This window comes from Molothrus aeneus, chromosome 6 (genome assembly GCF_037042795.1).
Source record: "Molothrus aeneus isolate 106 chromosome 6, BPBGC_Maene_1.0, whole genome shotgun sequence".
NCBI classification, from domain to species: Eukaryota; Metazoa; Chordata; class Aves; order Passeriformes; family Icteridae; genus Molothrus; species Molothrus aeneus.
Window position 1 is genome coordinate 47,508,712 of NC_089651.1, and position 19,716 is coordinate 47,528,427.

General features: G+C 42.3%; 1 long non-coding RNA gene across 1 annotated transcript; it reads left to right on the plus strand.

Moving 5' to 3' along the window:
• Nucleotides 1–16,245: 16,245 nt before the first annotated feature.
• Nucleotides 16,246–19,261, plus strand: LOC136558012 (uncharacterized). The gene is made up of 2 exons (XR_010783824.1): nt 16,246–16,626; nt 17,478–19,261. It is a non-coding gene; the product is annotated as an uncharacterized lncRNA (long non-coding RNA).
• The last annotated feature ends 455 nt before the right edge of the window (nt 19,262–19,716 follow it).

A 19,716-nucleotide genomic window follows, 5' to 3' on the forward strand; every position in this document is an offset into this window, starting at 1 on the left:
TGAATTGAATGAGGTGGGACAGTTGTATCCAGCAGGAAAAAAGTGCCAGCTATTACTCTGAAGATGTTAAACTTCTGTGCCCTGGCCCAAGCACATGGCAGAAAAGACCTGTACATCAGAGGCCTTTGAAGAAGCACAGAGGAAAGAAGGAGCATCAGATTCCAAGGTAAGTGTGGAGGCCTGGAGATAAGTGTCTGTCTGTGGAACAAGCCAGCACCTTAAGAAATGAAAACAAAGTTGGTGGTGATTTATGCCAGGAGGTTAAACCTTACAGAATTAATGGCCTTTGAAGTCTGTGGGCTGGCAGCTCTGGGCAGCCCATGATCATTACATTTAGACAAACCTACATTGGGAGGTTTAATCAAGATCTCAAATTGAAGCACACAAAATTAATTGGCTTGATTGTGTAGCTAACCTTTATGTAGCTAACTTCTGCACATTCACAGGGAATATCTGTAGCTCTGATCACCAAAGCACTTCCTAAAAGCAGTGATGCATTATTGAAAATCAAATTTCACTTGGATTAACCTTTAGTTGGGCCCTTAAAAGGAGGGGACACATATGTTATGTGTACATAAGGGGCTTGGTTGTTGTTACTGGTGCTACAGTGTTACTGATGGTCTTGGTGAGGGTATAATCACTCATCCTGTGGCTGCATTCTTTGGTAAATGCTCTTTTTAATTCCTCAGTAGAGAGAAAGATGCCAAAACCAAAGCACTGATGATGATGGCAAGTGCTTGCCTTGGTCGTGTAAACCTGCCCTGCTGGTCTTTTCCTACCATGCAGTACTTATCAAACGGTGCTTTTTCCCCCCCATTTCTGTGTGCAGTGTGCACAGTGTGTGAGATGTTTGTGGAATGAGCAGTTACTCAATGCATTGATCTCTCCTCACAGTTCAGTGTGACACTATGCCTACTTTGCAGCACACTTCAGCCTAAATGCAGAGTTGCTACCTTCCTAAAGCCCTTTCTGTGGCACCTGAGTCCTTCACAAACACTGATGAATTTTCAAAAAGCAGTTGCTATAGCCACCCTGTAGATGACAATGTGAGGCACAGAATTATTCAGATGGAGAGCCTGCTTGGTGTGGGGGCTCAGTTGGGTTCCAGGCCCTTGTGGGCTCTGGGCAGTGCTGCAGCACCTGCTGTGCTCAGGGTTTGTGTCTTGCTCTGTTCAGTGGCAGCTGTGAGCTGCCCTCCTGCAAGCTTGCCTCCAGGATTGCGAGTCAAGAACTCAGAACATGAAGAACAAACAGCTAACAACAACTTATGAGAAGTTCAAGTACTAACTGATTATTACGCTGTTATTCTTTGGCAGAGGCAAGGTTGGATTCCCAGGACAGCACTTAGCTAGGATACAGTCATTTCTCTTCCTAAAATTTCCTGCCTCGTGCCATCTGTGCCTTCCAAGTTCTGCAGCGTGCTGACCAAAGATTAACATATGGACTTTTTTTTTTTTTAATGTGCATCCCTGATTTATACCCAGAATAGGTTCATCCTATAAATCATCTCTCTGTTTAGACCCTGCTGTGACCCAGTTGAATCTGGATATCATAAAGTGCAGTTACTGATGTTAAAAATAGTTTTTCACTGGAACTTAGGTACAGCTTTTGATTACATAGCATCAGCTGAATTTGTAGCACTGACTGGAGTTTGTCTATGTACTTAATGTATGGATCAAATACCAAACTGATTGGGAAGTTCATGCTAGAAAGATGACAGTAGATGATCAGTGGGAGGTACAAGAACTGATGATATACATATAAAGCCTGTTCATAGAATCATAGACTCAATTAGGTTGGAAAAGACCTTTAAGATCATTGAGTCCCACTATTAATTCAGCACTGCCAAGTTCACAATAAACCATATTCCTAAGCACCACATCTGGGCATCTTTTAAATCCCTCTAGGGATGGTGACTCCACCACTGCCCTGGGCAACCTGTTCCAATGCTGGATGACCATTTCAGTGAAGAAATTCACACACAGAATCTCACAGAGGACCACTTAAGTTGGAAATTATGTTGAAGATTATGTACTCCAACCTTTGACTGATCTCCACTCTGTCAACTAGACCAGAGCACTAAGTGACACGTCCAGTCATTTCTTGAACACTTCCAGGGATGGTGACTCCATCACCTTCCTGGGCACTAGGGCATTCCAATGCTTAGCAACCCTCTCTGTGAAGAAATTTATCCTGAAATATCCTGAGCTGGAAGGGATCCACACAGATCATCTAAGCCCGAGTCCTGGTCCTGCACAGAACAGCCCTGAGAATGTGCCATATTTCTCTTTATTTCTCACACCACGAGAAATAAACAGAAATAGATTATAATCCATTAAATTATCCTGTTTATTCTCACACCATGTGCCTGAGAATGTTGTCCAGATGCTACTTGAACTCTGTCAGTCTTGGGCTGTGACCACTTCCTTGGTTCTTTGTGCTTAAACTGAGCTGGTAAGCCTCCTGAGAAGCTGCTTGATCAATAGTGGACAAATCTTGTAATGTTATTGCTATCCTTGTTCTACAGGCTCAACAAAGAAACCTGGGTGATGAACCTGTTATCAAGCTGAGTAATGTCTGGACCAGACTGAATGAGTCTGGTTTCTAAAAGAAACCAGAAGTTTTTGGAGGGCCAAGTAAGAGCAACAGGCAGAGTAGCCAGTGGTCAGAGGGGGAGGCAACCTTGAAAGTAGTCAACATGATGGAGACCTAAGCTCCCTAAACAGAGCTGAGCATGGTAATGGACTGCTCTCAACCAGAAAAATTTTCCTCATGTCAAATCTAAATATTCCTTGCTGCAATTTAACTTCACTCCTTTTTGTTCTGTCAGCAGCAGACACAGGAAACAGGTTATTCTCTTGGTCTTTTCAAATACCTTTATTGCACAAGTCTGGAAGACAGTCACCTTCTCCCCTCCTTCTGTACTTAGACTAAATAATTCAAACTTCTTCAGCTTTTCCTTGTGGATATATTGCGGTTCTTGGTTGTTCTCCTTACACTTCTTTGTTGTCTTTGTGATTAGTTCTTGAAGGCCAGGTCCCAAACTAGATGCCAGATTGCAGTACAGGTTATACCAGTAGCATGTGCTGTAGGGGACTCTTTCAAATGCTTCACAGGTGATATTCCCAATATTTTACCTTCTTGTATTTTGTGTGATCAGTTATCCTGGGTGCAGAATATTCTGTTCTTTGTGATTTGTCTAAATTTTCCCTTGTTCTTGTTGCATTGCCTGTGACTGAGACAAGTTGGCTTCATTACACACACCTCCTGTTCTTTCTCCACTTTGCATTACCCTGCAACTGTGCCATTCGTGTTTTTCTTAGGAAGGACAACTTTTCTGAGACTCCATTTCTTCTTGGTCATATTTTCCTTAGGACCTGTGAGTTCACTGATTTGCAAGGAAAGCACTTTATGGTCTCTATTTTGCTGTTCCTCCTCACAAAAATGAAGAACACTTACGTCCTAGTCTCAGCTACCTTTTCTCTACATTCTCAACCAGTTTCTCTCTACTGCTTGCAATCAAATGGAAAGTGAGCTTTCTTCTACCTATTCAGAATAAACACATTGCTAAATATCTTCTAAGAGTTTTCTGGACAATCTGTTCTGTATATTTTTTTCCTTAATAAATATGCAGACGCTAAATCTCCATGGCTTACAAATTTGTACCTTTGACTGATTCTCCTAGCTGGTCTCAAAAAGCCTTGTCTGCATCATCTGCCCTGTTGAGTGTTTCTGTGACACCACCCTTGTGCATTTCCCTTCTTTGTCATTATGCCTATGTTAATATTACAGTATGGATTATTCCTCTCCCAGTTGTGCAACTTCAGTAGTAGCTGGTTCATTGTATTTAAGATTCCCAGCATTTCTTATTGAAAATCAAATTTTCAATACCCCTTCCCCTGTGTTTCTTGCATTAATAAACAAACATCTGGGATGTTCAGGGAATTGACTCACTGTTCTTCTTATGATCCTTATGAATACAAAGCAAAGATACCAATCTCTATTTCTTAACAAGGTGGACTAAACATCTGCCCAGTAATTTGTAGAATGAGGTTTCAGGAACCCAAGCTCTTCTGCTGCTACAATTTATGTAGACAAATGCTCATTTTCAAGATGTCTTTCTCACTGTCTTGCCATTAAATCACGACTGGAAGAATAAAAAAGAGTTCAAGGTGACTCCCCTGCTGCATCACCCTCACTCTTTGCACCTTACAGGTACTACCTGTCCCTTCAGTCTCTCTTATAGCAGTATCCTTGGCACTCACATGGATGAAGAGCATGAGGAAATAATCACTAAACTGGTGGGGCTTCCTCATCTCATGAAGACCTAAGTCCTGGGAAGAAAGAAGCCATGAAGCACTGGCTGAAGATATTTTGCCTTTTCAGACTGAGAGGTGTGTGAGACAGAAGTGTTGGCTGTTCCACAGGTGGGACCAACCTGTTTTGCTTCCTGACAATAATAGCGCTGATGGTGCCAGGGGGATTTGCAATTCCACACCAAGCCACAAAGCATTTCAGAGATAAATTAAATGTTATTGACAGGTTTTGGTTCAGAAGTAACAGTTAATGAAAACCTATGACTCCTACCATGAAATCTGAGATAACGTTAAGAGTGTTAGCAGTGTCTTGTTACAAGAGGAAAAGTGCATGGAAAATCACACAAATACTGACACTAAGATTCTAATGAGTCTTTTAAATAAGAATTTAAGATAAGGAGTGGGAACCGGAAGGGGGAGCATGGGAACCGGAAGAGAGGGAGGCAGGGGCATGGCTGGGAACCTGGGGAGGAGGTCCGATGTTGAAGGACCCTCCCAGGAGGCGGAGTCAGGAGGTAGGACATGGTGATCGACAGGAGGCGGAGCAACAGGGGGTGGAGTCATGGGAGATGGGCTGGGAGGAGCTATGGTGGGAAACGGGGGAGGAGAAATGGGTGGGTAGGTGGGAGGAGGAGTGGGAGGTACGGAGGAGGGGTCTGGGAAGGAGGAGGGACTGGAAAAGGGGCAGGACAGAAGGGCGGGACTATGGGAGTGGCTGAGTGGCAGGAAAGGGTTGGGACTCTGTAGGAAGGGGTTCTGGGAAGAAGAAGGGGGTTTTCCCGCCAACTCAGCCATGTGGTCGCCTCCATCTTGGGCTCCCTGGGAGCCATTTTGAGTCATTGGAGGCAACCGGGGATAAACTGGGGATTTAGCAACTGGGGAGCAAGAACTTGGGGATCTAACAACCGGGGACTGTGAACACGGGGGTCTAGAAACTGGGGATTTCGGGACGGGGACTGGGGAACCAGGAGAAGATGAGGAGTCCCTAGGAGTCTGGCCAGGACTCCTAGGGCAGGGGGACGGGGAATTCTGAAAGGGGCCAGGGGACGACTGAATCCCCTGCGCCTGGCTGGAAGGGCGAGCTGCACCCTTCAGAATCCCGGACTTGCTTTTAGGGTGATGGGGAGGAGGGTTAGAGGTAGAGGGAGCCGAACTTGAACCGGGGAGACAACTAAACGTAACTCTTGGTCTCTCTGAGTCCCCTTTTGCTCTCAAAATGTTTTTAATTTGAGCAGCCAAAAATGCCAATTGGGAGAGCGAGGCGTCCCCTGACCTAACCAACTCCGAGAGTCTCTTAGAGACTCTCCGCCAAAAGGCAGGATCTTGGATCAAGGCAGGGGAGACCTCGGGGAACTCAGAGGAGATCCATTTAACTAATTTCTTAACTTCCTTTTTATTAAATGAAACACCCCCCCCAACAAGGACACCCGCAACTTGGAAAAAGAGCCCTTTCTGGGCTGCTGAGAGCTTAGCACCCATAGCTCTATAAATCAGCAGCCACAGCCAAGCCTTCTCCGCACCAGCTAAGGAAAACGAAAAACCAAAAAGGGTGCCACCCACCGGCCCCTGTCTGAAACACTAAAGGGAAGGAGACAGAACACCGGGGGAAGAAAGAGGCGACCGGGAGAGAGACGGAACACTCACCAGTCCGGAGGGTGACGAACAGAAAACCGGGGCGGAGAAGGTCCTGCAGCAGGGACGACTCCGGGTGCTGGAGCTGCCGTCCGGGGTCCCCGGGGAGCGCTGCCTCAAAAGTGAGGTCTGCTCAACCTCGGGGTAGTTCTGCGACCAAGGGATTTTGTAATCCTGCCCGTGGGGTCCGCGGGCCGATGGTCTTCTGAGCTCTACTGACTCTGAATGCTGGTCAGGAGCTGTCTGACGAGGGGCCCCACGTTGGGCGCCAGAACTGGAGCAGCGGCCAGGAAATGAGTGGATGCCCAGGCTAGGAGAGAAGTCCAGCCGGTCTCCAGCCAATAGGGCACTGCCCAGACTCGAAGTCCAGGCCCTGTGCCCAAGCGATGTTAGGCTTGAGGGCAGTTGGACGCAGGTGGAAGTACTCTAAAGCTGCAGGCGCGGAAGAAAGGGCGACTCAGATCTTTGTGGGGAGGAAGGTTTTATTGGAAGGGGTAGTGATGGGTCGGGGAGCCGAAGTCTGAGCCCTGAGGCAGGGCAATGCCTCAGGTTTTATAGGGAAAGGGTGGAGCCAGGAACAACAAACCAGAAGAGGGGTACAAAAGATACATTGAAGACTGACAACCATAAACAGTCAATGGGAGATGGTTGCGGGTGGGGCCTTGGCCCCTGAACCAATCACCCAACACCCCGGCCAGAAGCTTCTGGAAAAAGGGGCAGGGGTGCCGGGTGACGGGCAGGCGACCAGGGGAGGGAGACAAACAGGATACATTGGGGGAACCATGGAAACATGGGAGGAGAACTGTGATTGACAAGAACTGGAACTTGGGCAGAACCACTAACACATCAACGGGGGGGAAACTGAACAAACATCGAACAAACCACAACAAAGGAGGTCCTGTATGAACATAGTGGGATCCTATTATATTCATGGGATAACTGCTGGAGATGATGCACTGGTATCCCTAGAACATTACAACCAAGGATTGGATTTTGCTTTACCTGCCCACAATATGGAATGGGTAGTACTCCTATCTCCCATGAAAAGCTTGGGGCTAATAGCCAGAGTTACAGCAATGGCCTGAATGAGATGATTGCTTTGGAAGCCCCTTTTAAACAGAAGCAGGTTTAAGCTGCGTCAGATGTAGTTCTGTGTTGACTGATGATTCAAGGGTTTTTGTATGCAGAGTGTAGGTGCAGATCCTAGCAGATAAAGTGAGCCCTGAATGCAGCAAACTGAAATTGATAGCACATCACAGTGATTTAAATTAATAATGTGCTGAAAGTCTGGTTTTGCTTACGTTTCAAGATTTTGGCTCTGTCTCCCTTTTTACCTTTGAAGTTAACATTCACTGCAGAGTGATCTTTGTTTTCTCCCAAGCACTTTCATCCTCTGCCTTAGGCCATCCCATGTATATGGGAGGAGATCTGTGTGAAAGGTTTTTTTAAATCCCTCCTTAAAGTTAATTTCTGCTATGAATCTTATAAGCAATGATAAGCTGCTACTGTTTGCTGTGCTGCATGTGGTGTTCACCTCATTACTCACCACTTTCAAAATAAAGGAGCTTAATGTGCCAGAAGGTATTACCTTGGTAAGACCAGTTCTGCTTCTGTAGACCTTTGCAGCTGTCTGAGGATGTCAAGGCATAATCTGGCCGTGAAAATGGTATTTTAGGGTAAAGATAGGCCTCTGAGGCTTTGTTGGGACAGTGAGTCCACCAATTCCTTTCATTTTATTGGAAGAAAAAAAATGAATTAATGTCAGATCTTGAAAATTTTTCCCCTAGGTGTCTGGTTCTCCTCCTACTTCACTTTCTAAAGAGTTGCTTTATTTGACTTGTTTAGATTCTAGCATAGCTCCTACAGTAGTTTGTGTGTTGCTGTATGAATAGCACCCAACCTTGTGACATAACATTTACTGGGAATCCATACCCTGTTGAATTACACCTGTGCTCTGGAGACACCAATCCAGGATTAGGCACAGTGAGCAAGTCTTTTATTAGAGCAATGGAACTAATGCAGCCAGGCTCTTACATCACTGCTTGGGGATATTAATCTAATTCCAGGAGCAGTACAGATATTTAGCAAGGTATTGGGCATTGCTTTGCTGCACAGAGATGTACCCTTAGATTCTTACAGGTAGTATTCACATTCAGTCGATAATTATCTGCAAGCAAACTGTAAAATCAGTGTTGCAAGCAGAAGACAAAAATGTCAAAGACCACCAACTGAAATGGATGGCCTGGCTTTGAACTGGACCCAAGATTCCAGCATCCTCCAGTGGTGAACATGGCAATTACTTTGTTATGCCTACCCATAACAGCAGAAAAAAGGCCAAAAGATTATGTTTTCTTGAGACATCACGAAAAAAGATCACCTCTGGTGACTTTTAAAGTAGGCACAGTACATATATGCAAATTGGATGAATGGAGGTACTGACTAGCCTGCTTTTGCAAGCCTCTAGCTGATAACAATCAGCTCTTGGGATAAAATTTTTATTGTCCAAAATCCAGCATGTTGAACAATCATACCATGGGTTGTCTCCTCCCTCTGTCTGGCTTGGCCCAGCGCCACTGTCCACAGTTGTAGAGTGCCAGTTTATACCAGCTGGGACTCCTGACTATGATTTGCTTATTCATCAGGTTCTGAGGGGAAAATATAAATAGTACTTAGCTCTCTTACTGCTCTTTACAGGAAAAAAAAAAAAAAAGTCTCATCTACATTACATTTAAGCAGAAAAGCTAAATACTGTTCAAGGTAAAGTACTCAAATTTTGGTGTCTCCAGAAAACGGTCAAAAAGCTGATTGGTAGCAACACTATCACTGACTGGTGGATGAAGGATAAATCTTCAAATTGTCATAAAGGCCCTTTAGGAAAGTCAAACAGCTTTCAGGGGAATTCAGCATTTCATTGCTTCTACCAGTGTTAGCAATATATTGATTATTTTTGTGATTGCAAATAAAAGCAGCAGCCAGTTTGGGTCTTAAGCACCTACAGAAATATCTGCTGGAAGAACTTGCAAAATGCTCAGTTTTTCTCCAAGCAGTTGCTTTGTATTGAATGTGAAACAGAATGGGAAGCAGCATCCTCCTTACTGTGCCGGCACTTCCCAGGAAGCACCTGGCAGTGGCTGGTGGGTCAGAGTGCCTGTCAGCCCCCAGCACAGTCAGGAGCAGCCATCACACAGCACTGTGCCACTCAAAGGCTCAGACTTTCAGCTGGGACTTTACTGGATTTAGCTGTGCCAGAACCGTGGGAGAAATCTTAGCCTAGTCATGTTAAGTAATCCCTGCATCCCAACTCTTACACCATTGACTATTGTTTGAGCTTACAGAACAAAAACGTTGTATACTGCATACAGCAGCCAAAACCACAGCAGAGAATGTCTTTTATCCCAGGTTTCAAGCAAGTTTTAATTGTTTTTCCTGCTACTTAACAAGTGGATAAAAATCTCATCCTTCAGAACAAAACCAGAGCAAAGTCGTTGTACACCCAACCAACTGGGCCTGCTTGGTGTTGCACAATGAATTAGTGCCATCTACAGTGTGAAATGGGTCTTGAAGATGGAAGGCTGTCAGAGGTTTAAACTATACTCAAAGCAAAACAGCATGCACAAAAAAATTACCTTACAATTTAAAAACAAATAAAGACATGCTAAAAAGCCAGAAGAAAGTAAATTAAAACCTTGCTATGTATTGAAATAGCAATAGAAAATTAATGTTGTTTAATGAAAGTTTTGCCTTTGAATATGCTTGATTCCAGCATAGATCAATGTATTCATGTGTTTAGAATTTCTTTTCTCAGCTTGTTTATTTTTGCTGTTGTTGATCTAACTGAGCTTGAAGTAAATGACAAAATGTCACCTGGTGCCCTTCTTAATAAGCTTTATGCAATAGTTTGTCAAACCTGCTCTGGGTGCTCTGGTGTCATTGGTATTACTTACCTACACTTCAGGAGGACAGAATCTGAACTCAGTAAATTCCATATTGTGTCCTTTTCCTTGTTAATGTAGTCAATCAAAACCTAAGAGCATATTGCTCTTTTGGAGTGCTGTGCCCTTGACCAAGGCACATGAACATTTGATTGGGCTTTACCTATTCACCTAGGAAGTTGTCTCCATTATCTCTTATGTGCTCTGTTCAGGCAGTAAACCAAACAGGGGATTTTATTTTGATAAACTGAATGATTCACTTCTTTCTTCCCTTGAACAGTCTCACAGCAAGAGGGCTGAGCCTGATTGCTCTTCAGCCTTTACATGCCATAAATGAAATTTGGGATGGAGAATGAGTTTCTGACAATTGGATGTAGAGTTATCTTAAACTCTTACACAAATTGGCAATTGGGTTATGAAAGCAGGAGCAGCATCCCAATTTCTACAGCACCTCAGTGCCTAAGTGGAACCTCTAACAATGTCACCCAGAGATCACCAATAGCGATTGACTCCTTCATTTGCCACAACTGATATTTCTAAAATCAAATGGATTTGAGAATAGGAACTGAGGAATCAGGCTCTGATCTCAAGGTCCCTCACAACCTTCCTCACTGCTCCCCTCTCTCTCCTTTCCTCTTTGCATCCATTTTCCCCTCAGTATTTATATGTCTTTGCACATAGATCCATTGTTTTCTTATGCCAGTGATATTATGTCTGTGGTACTCAGGGTAATACATGGCAAATTCAAGAACATACTTTCTCCTTTTTTTATACACACTATGCATAGCAGACTTATTAAATGTTGAAGCAATACTTGCAGTAATATCATATATCAGCCATTCTTTCCAGGAAATTCATAAGTGTTTAGAAATACCCATTCTCACTGATTAGTATGGATACTCACAGATCCACACAGAGAGCCCACACCAATTGTGAAACCTTGTTTGATTTTCTGAGCCCAGGACTAGTCAGGCATTGATTCAGGCCACCAAATGTCACTACTTAACCAAGTTGTCTTTGTTAGGAGCACAGCCTCTCTTAAAGTCAATAGAGGAAGAAGGCAATATGCATTGTAGATTCAGATTTTAGGTGCACACTGCTAGAAAAGGGAGATATACACAATTGAAGAAATCAAAAACAACGATAGGAAGAATTTATGGTGTCCACACTCCTAACGTTGATATCTCAATAAAATCTGGGAGATGAATTCCCTGGAGACAGGAGCTGAAAGGAAGGACACTATAATTATTTTTTCCTTTAAAATCAAAACAGCTGTAGAATTGTGAACAAGAAGCCTTGTATGTCTGTGTTCAAGGACATGAGAATTAATCAGCTGTTTTTCTCAGAAGGATTATGTTAAAGAAATATCTGCTTTCAGTTTTTCTCAGAAGCAACCTGTACAATATCAAATACTCAGTAAATGCTCAAGGCAAAATGCTATCTATAATTAGCTTGTAAATGGTTTGTTTATTCAAAACACAGTGATGACTTCAGTGTTATTAAGGCCGCTTGGGCAATGCTCTTCAGCAATACATATTCCAGATTATTAACATGCAGCATCTGATCCCAGCATTTGATTCTTCTCTCTGATAGAGTCCAGAAATTCAGGAGAAACTCCACTCAAGCTTTTGCTCTCCAAAACAGGTGTGGGGCTGACCTCTGCTATCCCCACGTGGGGTGTGTTCCCCAGAGAGGCACAAACACCCAGGTGGCAGCTTGGGTGTTGTTATTATATTGCAAGGGTTCCATATTGCCAGAGTTTTGTACCTCCTTGATGTTTCTTGCAGGCAGCTCCTCTAGGCACTGACTACTCCTTATCCTCACATCAGCCAACTGACTCCAGTTCCTTCAACCAACAAATCCCCTCTTTTATAACACTCTTCTTATTGGCTACAGGTGCAGCCTGTTAATCTCAGGCCTGTTCCCAAGCTCTAATAATTATCTCAGCTGCAGCTCTTTAAGGGCTGAGATTACTTTCTATACTACCTTTATTTTCTTATATTGTATCCCCCTACACTCGGGGACATACAGGTTCCCCTGCATTGGGGGTCCATTCACCTTGGCCAAATCCCATTGATGCATTAAAAAAATTATCCAACCTTTTCTTCCAAAGGTGCTTTCCATACAGCTTAAACAAGTGTTCTACTAAGGTTCAGAAAGAAAAGGTTATGAATTTATGTAATAACTCATCTAGATTGTGTCTATTGCAAAGCATGTTGTTCTGTATCTAAAGAAGCAGCTCATGGTAGAATTGCCACCAAATCCTCTCTATTCTACTGTAATTATTATTGAGTTGCAATTTATGGAGAAAATATTATTGATATCAGGCACATTTATAGATTTCAAATGTATTTAATTTTATTGAAGGCAGTTTTAAAAAATGTGTCCAAGTAGTAGAAATAGAATTTATTTTCTTCTAAATAGGAAACTTATGCAGGGCAAGTTAAAATGTTAGAAATTTCTCATTAAAAGAAAATAAACCCCAACCTTCAACAATCTTCAAGGTAATTATAGTTACTTAATTTTCAAATTAAATTCTTACTTTTCACCATAGTTCTACAGGTTAAATACCACCATCAGTACAATTGTCCTAAATTTATATTGCTGTAAGAATCATGTTTTGAATTCTTCTGTTTCTTGATACATCTTTAATCTTTTAAGGCAGTGATAGGTTAGAAACTCGTTCATTCCTACTGAAATGCTTTCTTCTGTGAAAAAGCAAAGACAATCACAAATAGTCTTTCAAATATAACATCAAGAGATTTATTTGTGGGAATATTATTATAGACAGACCGGGGAAAAAAACCCACAAAACCACCAATGGTAAAAAATTCTCTCTCCAATAATGTCATTGGAGTAATTTTATCAGGACTGTGGATCTGAAGATTCGTGATAATGAATGATAAGTTTTAGAGAAGTTTCAACATGTGTATGTTCTGTTCTTTTTAAAGTAAGGATTTCAATGTTTATGTCCAGGGAAAGTTAACAATTCTCTGTGCAGTAGGCTTGGTTTCCTCAGATGATATTCTGAAACCAAGTACCATGGAAAATATAACCCAGCATTATCTTCCTTCACACTCAGCTCACCTTTTTAAATAAAATAAACAAGTGGCCTCACACAGAAACCAAACTGCTGAAAGAGCCTTACACTATTATCTACAATCTTCCCTCAGGAGCAAATGAGGGAGAAAATGAGCTACAAATCAGGGGGTCGTGCTGTCTCTGTATGTTAATTGAAAGTGCTTTGCACTGGCACTAATGGAATGTTATTACCTGTATCAGAGAAGCTGCCCTAGGACCTGCCCTCCCAGCTCAGGTGTGAGGAAATGGTTCCAGCCAATGAACAAGGGACCTCAGCAATTCAACAGCAAGTTATTCCAATGACAGCAGTCTAAAGAGCAAATACTCTTAAAAGCAGGGCTCTGAAAGAGTGAAGGAGCAAGGACCACCCTGTGGGATTTGGGGAAATTCCACATATGTTGGGAAAAATACAGAATGTATTTTTTTGGCAGCCAATTAGAAGAAAGTACCTGGATAAGCTGTGCCAGGAGAGCTTTGAAGTCCTCCTGCCATTCTGAAGGGACCAATAAGAAATCTAGGAACAGCAAAAGGCTTTTCAAATCTAAACTTAATGTGAGAAAACTCCTAGTGTTTAGGAGTGGTGTATAAGTGCTATCTGGAGGGTTGGCAATGCAAGTGTGGAGGAGGCTGGAGCAGGCTGAGCATCCCCAGGCACTGAATGAGACAGACAGAGGGATGAACAAAAGGGCCAGTGCTGAGCCAAGAGCAGCTGAGCCTTTTGGGGAACCCTTTGGACAAATATTGTTCAGTGCCAGGTGGAAATAGCAGTGGTCTGGCTGTCAGTGCCCAGCACTGTCCTGAGCAGGGGCTGTAGTGATGGGGAAGAGTGCTTTGGATTTACAGTTCCTGCAAGGTGTGTGAACCAAATACATGCAGGAAACACCAAGATGACCACAGCTCACAGCCGAAGTGCAAAAAATAGATTTATTCCAGCACCTCACTGGCTGGAGGATTCCAAAATCAAACAGAGACACATATGATGCTAAGCTCATTTTATCAGGGGCAAAGTGTGGCTAGGCCTGAGTCCTGTGTTACAGAAAAAAAGGGGTTTGGGCTGCACAAATCTTCCCCAGGCTGTGTTTTACAATCTCTGAACTTCTTATCTCCCTTCCCCCTTACGAAAAGGCCGCCAGCCTGTCTGAGGAATGTTGTTATGTTTGTTAACAACACTTTGTTATCTGAGTGAGAAAGCTCTTCTAGAGCAGACAGAAAACAACCCAAATTGAACACAAATACATGAATTTTCTCACACTGAGAGAAATATCTCCCAGGTGCTAGGTTGGTCTTTGAGTGAAAACCGTGTTAGAAACAACTTATTTTTCTCTCTCCTTGCCAAGCTTCCATCTTTAACCCTTTCATCCCCATGGAAGATTTGATCGAAAAATGAGATTATACCTCATTTTCAACCCTTTTTTTAACCCTTTCATTTTTAACCCTTTTTAACCCTTTCATCCCCACGGAAGATTTGAGCAAAAAATAAGATTATACCTCCTTTTCAAGTGACTGTTCAGAAAGCTGAAAAATAAGTGCCAAGCATGGCAAGATTAATTAGAGGCACTGTTGCTATTGTAGGACAGTGCTTAATTTCATTTTAATACAGGAATTAATGCTAAAGTAGTCTGAGCAGGAGATAGAAAGGAGAATCTCAGCATAAATTTATGAAGTTTCCAATCCTCACAGCTGTAGAGAAGAAAGTCAATGTAGAGAACATGAGACACAAAAGTAAATACCTGAAAACAAGTAGCACAACTCAAACCCTATTATTTTAAAATATCATGTATGTAAGACAATCTCTTGCTGTCAGAAGATCTGGCACAGGAAGTTTGGTTGCTTAGGGTTATCCACCATGTGCTTAGCTGCTATTGCCTCAGCTGATGAATGTAAATCAGTCTTTTGCTTTCTGGTTACTTTAGACACATCTTTCAGACATATTTATTTCTGGATAATTCTGTATCTGTTACAGAGAGGTAGGATATTTAGTGTTTGGGGAGAATTTACAGGAAAAAAACCTTGTTTCATCCTCCATAAAATCAAGCAATTAAATTTACCAAGATAACCAAACCACAGGTCTGGCAGATAACATGCCAGATATGTCTGTTTAATTACTGATCCAGCACTGTTTGTTTGTGTAGACTTCTAACTCTTTGCTCTCCACACCTTGCTAACATATTCTGGACGTTGTCAAAAACTCCTTATGCTGAGGCTCTCCCCACCATCAATGTGTTGCAAGCTGTCTTGGAGGTGAGCTTCAAGGGTGTACTCTGACTTATAGCCTAGAGGAGGATGCTATAGTTATCTGATTCAGGATTTGATAATTAAAAGCAGGAGAAAGCACAGCAAAAATTAATAAAATGTATTTAGAAGTGAGTAGGGGATTGAATAAATTACCTGTTTGCTGCAGCTGAGTAAAAATCTTCATGTCTGCATATAACGGGCACAGATTTCATCTATGAGAAATGTCCATCCTGGAAATGGCACAGTCCATAGGTGAGGGGAGGATTATTTACTGCCCTGCCTCTCCAGCTCTGAGTGCACAAGTAACACATTCTAAACAGATATGCAGATGCCTGATTGCTGATTGCTGTGTCAGATGTCTGATTGCTGTGGCTGACAGCTGACTAGCCATAAACCAGCCCCAGTTTGCAAGAGGAGTTGCTTAATTAGCACAGTGCTTGTTCCTGGGCTAACAGCTCCTAAGCTTGGGCTTAGTGCCATGGCACTGTGGCTCCAGTTCTGCATGCAGAGGAGCAGACATATCCATCTCTGTGTCTGCCCAGCTACTGTGTGCTTAAATCATCTCCTACCAGAAATGCTGGTAACATTTTTCTGCCTTTGCCTGTTACCCTATCACACATTTTGCTTTGATCCAGAGCCCAGGCAGGTAGCTTCACATTTCCCTGCTGTGGAAGGCTGCTTTCTCAGCAGGGAAGCCTCACAGCTCCACTGTGCACATGGATTAATGATGGTTTGGGTAGGGTGTGCACGAAGGACATATTCTATACAGTGGGAGCAGGGGAGTATTTTATTCAAGGTACTGGTCATTGATGGGTCAGTTTCTTGAATGAAAGTAGTAAGTGATCTGCAAACAGGAATTCCAGAGAGTGTTTAATTGGGGTGCTAGCAATTTGCGTGTAGACACATATGGACAGGGGGAAAAAAGAGTTTTAAGGTTTTTGTAGATGGGAAGACGGACAGCTTTCTCCATTTTGCTCACAGCATGAGCAGCAGAGACAGACTCCTCCCAGCGCCCGGGCTCAGCAGCACAACCCAATGGGGCCGTGGGAGGCGGCTGCCCCATCCCCGCGCTGCTCTCCCGGCAGCGGGCACGGACACGCTCCTGCTGCTCATCACCCAGGGACTGCGGTGCTGCCGCTTGCACCCAGCTTAAAAACGAAGGGCTTCACTGGCAAGCAGTCTTCATTGAAGGGAATTCAGCATTCTACAGGCTTGGAGCAATAGAAGATAACAGAGGGCTGAGAAATTCCCGGCAGCAGTAGTCACTCGTTAGTCAGGATATCCCAGCTGTGCTCTCTCCTCCTCGGGCTAAAATAAAAATAATGAGCCCTGTAAAGCATTTTGGGTCCCGGCTCTTCTGCTTCAGGTCTGCCGCTTGGAGCACTCGCTGGATCCACAGCTCCCCACCTGAGGACAAAGTGGGACTGCTGGTGAGTTGTGTTTGAGCCTTTTTTTTTTTTTTCTTACTCTCATGCAAGCCTATCTTCTTGGAAGAGCTTTCTCTTGCTGTTCTTTTTCATATAGAAAATATTTGTTTTCTTCTTCCCAACTAGAAGCCAGCTCTGCCCAGGAGCTCCCTCCACTCCTCAAATAAGTTTGTCTCCTTCCACTTCCTAGAAGGGAAATCTGTGCCTGAGAAGAAGGGAATGCTGACATAGCATCCTACAGAGACATGTCACAAAATTCATTTCTATGGGATGCCTTTTATAATCTTTGATTATAGTCCCCAGCACAAGTATTCCACCATGTGATTATAGAAGACCAACTCAATTTATTTAACTAAAAATTAAGCAGCAACTCTCTGCATTATTGTATCAACTCCCAGTGTTGGTAAATACCCAAAGCTCCTCTATCTGAATAGTGGAGTGGTAAACTGTGCTACTGTAACTATTAAGCCAATAATACTATTTCTATAAAGATTTTATTCATAAAAAACTCAAGAAATAGGCACAAAATGTACTGAATCTGTAGGAAACTAAGACATTTGCCTAACATCTTTTAATATTCCTTTTATTGTTTTAAATGTGTCTTGTATAAGCATGTTGGTGCATGGAATGGACTAAGATACTTTTCTTTCCAACTGCCATAGATTGCTAGTACTTTTAGTTCAAACACATAAAATAATCCTCTGTGGATTATTTTTCCTTTAGAGCCTGTCACATCTCTGGATTTTTAGCTGCAGAAGTTCAATAATACCATATCATTTGCTTGGCAATGGACATATCAGTTTGGGAGCATTTCAATTTGTTTAGCTTTATTTAACCTTATTTCTTTAATTTAGGAGACAATCATTGGATTCTCAGCATTTTCAGTGGCAGTTCTTGGACCACCCGGATGGTTTCTCTGCCACCTTTCAGGCTATAAAAAGAAATAGAGAACATCCCTTCAAAATTAAGATCTAAAGGCTCCAATAAACTGTAATACTCCAAACTTGGACTCTCTTGAAAGTCCCCGTTCCCACACTGTCACCCATCCCATGGGCCAGGTCCCAGAAAGCTTTTGCAGGTACTGTAGAACTGGACCCGGATGTACAATGGCGAAATGATACAAAATAGTGGCAGGTCTGCTCTGCCATCTCCTGCAGCCTTGGACCAGTCTGGATCTGCCATCAGGACCTGTGAGAAGTGGAAGAGCAAGGAGGAGGAGGAGGACTGTAAACATGCTCCAGTGTATTTCAGTTTGGCTGTTGAAAACCACATCCATCATCCTGATTGCTGTTTGACCTTGTGTTTTAGACAGCAGAACATCCATGTCCAGGAAACACAGGCCTGTGGTAGACTTAGAGGCACCCTACCAAACATGCTTGAGAATCCTGCCCTCCTGTGGGCAAGATTAAAGCACAATGGTAAATTTTACTTGTGTGAGTCCCTGAAATACAGGAAAAAGCAGCAGGTTGGCTGATCCTCCACCATGGACCAAGCTTTGCAGTACCTGTGCAGTCCCATTTGTGTGCCTTTCCTGGCTGCTTCTTTGGTGGTTCTCTGGTTGGTGAGGTTACAAAAATGAGTTTACTCTTTGCCTTTCATCCATGGCTTTGTCATTATTCCTGCATCCTTTCTGCACCAGCACATACAGGTACCATCAAAAGTTTAAAGTAAATAAATGGGAAAATATACAGAGAAAAAAAATTATCTCCATCTCATACTAAACCTCTGAGAATTTAGGACGATTTTCTTGAGAGTTTCTCTTTAATCTTTACATGTGTTCTTTTGGTGTGTTCCTCTTCCACCAGGATAAATGTTTTTCTGCAGGTCATGATTGTCAGGTATTTAAATTTATTTTCAGTTTTTAGATTAAGATTTTTGAGACGTTTCTCCACGATTGCTATTTGCAATCACTATGATAAATACTTTGAAGTCTAGACTAAATTTGAGAAAAGTGCAGTAAATAATACTTGTTATGTCATGTTACATGTGTTATAAAAGAATGTCTTCTAATAATTTCAAGTCTGTCTTGCAAGAAAATACAGAATATCAACCTTTTGTTATGCTTAAGTATTAGCAGAATATAATTTAAAATTCCATTAAGTCATTTGTAATATCTAATATGAAAACAGATTCCTAAAGTAGGGCTGTGAATGTGTAAGTGTTGTACTTGCTGTACTTCCAAAGTATTATTTTCAGATAAATGGCTTGAATTCCCTTCGGCCTTGTAACCATGACTGAAGTTTTCAGATGAGAATGGAAACATTCATCCTGTTTAAAGAAATACTGACTTATTTTTTTCCGAGAAATGATAGCTTTGTCATTTAGTTGAACAGTCTGATGTGAAAGCCCAGTTGTGTATGTGGAAAGTTTCCCACAGATTTGAATGAGTGTTGGATATGTGCCTGCGTTCCTGGAATCCAGAGAAAAAGCAATGCCAGTAACTGCAAGGCACTTGGACAAGGAGTTTTGATCCTGCACACTGTGGGTGCATCCTTTGGAATAATAAGGCTATTTTGCAGAATTTTTTTTGTAAAAATCAGCTTTGAACATTTCAGTGTATCTGCTTGTCCTGTATTTGATTTCATCATCCTTCTGTCACCTAGTAATGCTAAATAAATCAGTAAGATATTACATTTAAGTTGTTGTACTTGTCCTCTTAAATTATGACAATGAGTAATAAGATTCTGGTTATAATACATACTCGGGGGATGTGAGTAAAGCACTGACAATTGTGTTTGATGAAATGAGGTAACAGATATATGGGGATGTTTATATTGAAGCAGTGAGAATTTTTTGAAACTACTTACCTTTAAGAACTACTTAAAATTTAAGTGGTTTTCGCAAATACTTTTTTTTTTTGATTTTCAGTCCACTTCAAGCATTTCTTCCTAAAAGTACTAATGATTACATTTCACAGGCATTTAAAAATACTTCAGTGTTCATGTAGCTCTCTTTACTGATTGCAAATGAATCTTTAATCCTGGGACTGGAAGCTCTGGGGAATGTGGTGCATAGAAAAGCAAGATGAAAAGGAGAGAAGCCAGGTCATTACAGGCATTGCTGTTAGTGTGGTATGAATGAGCTTATGCTCTT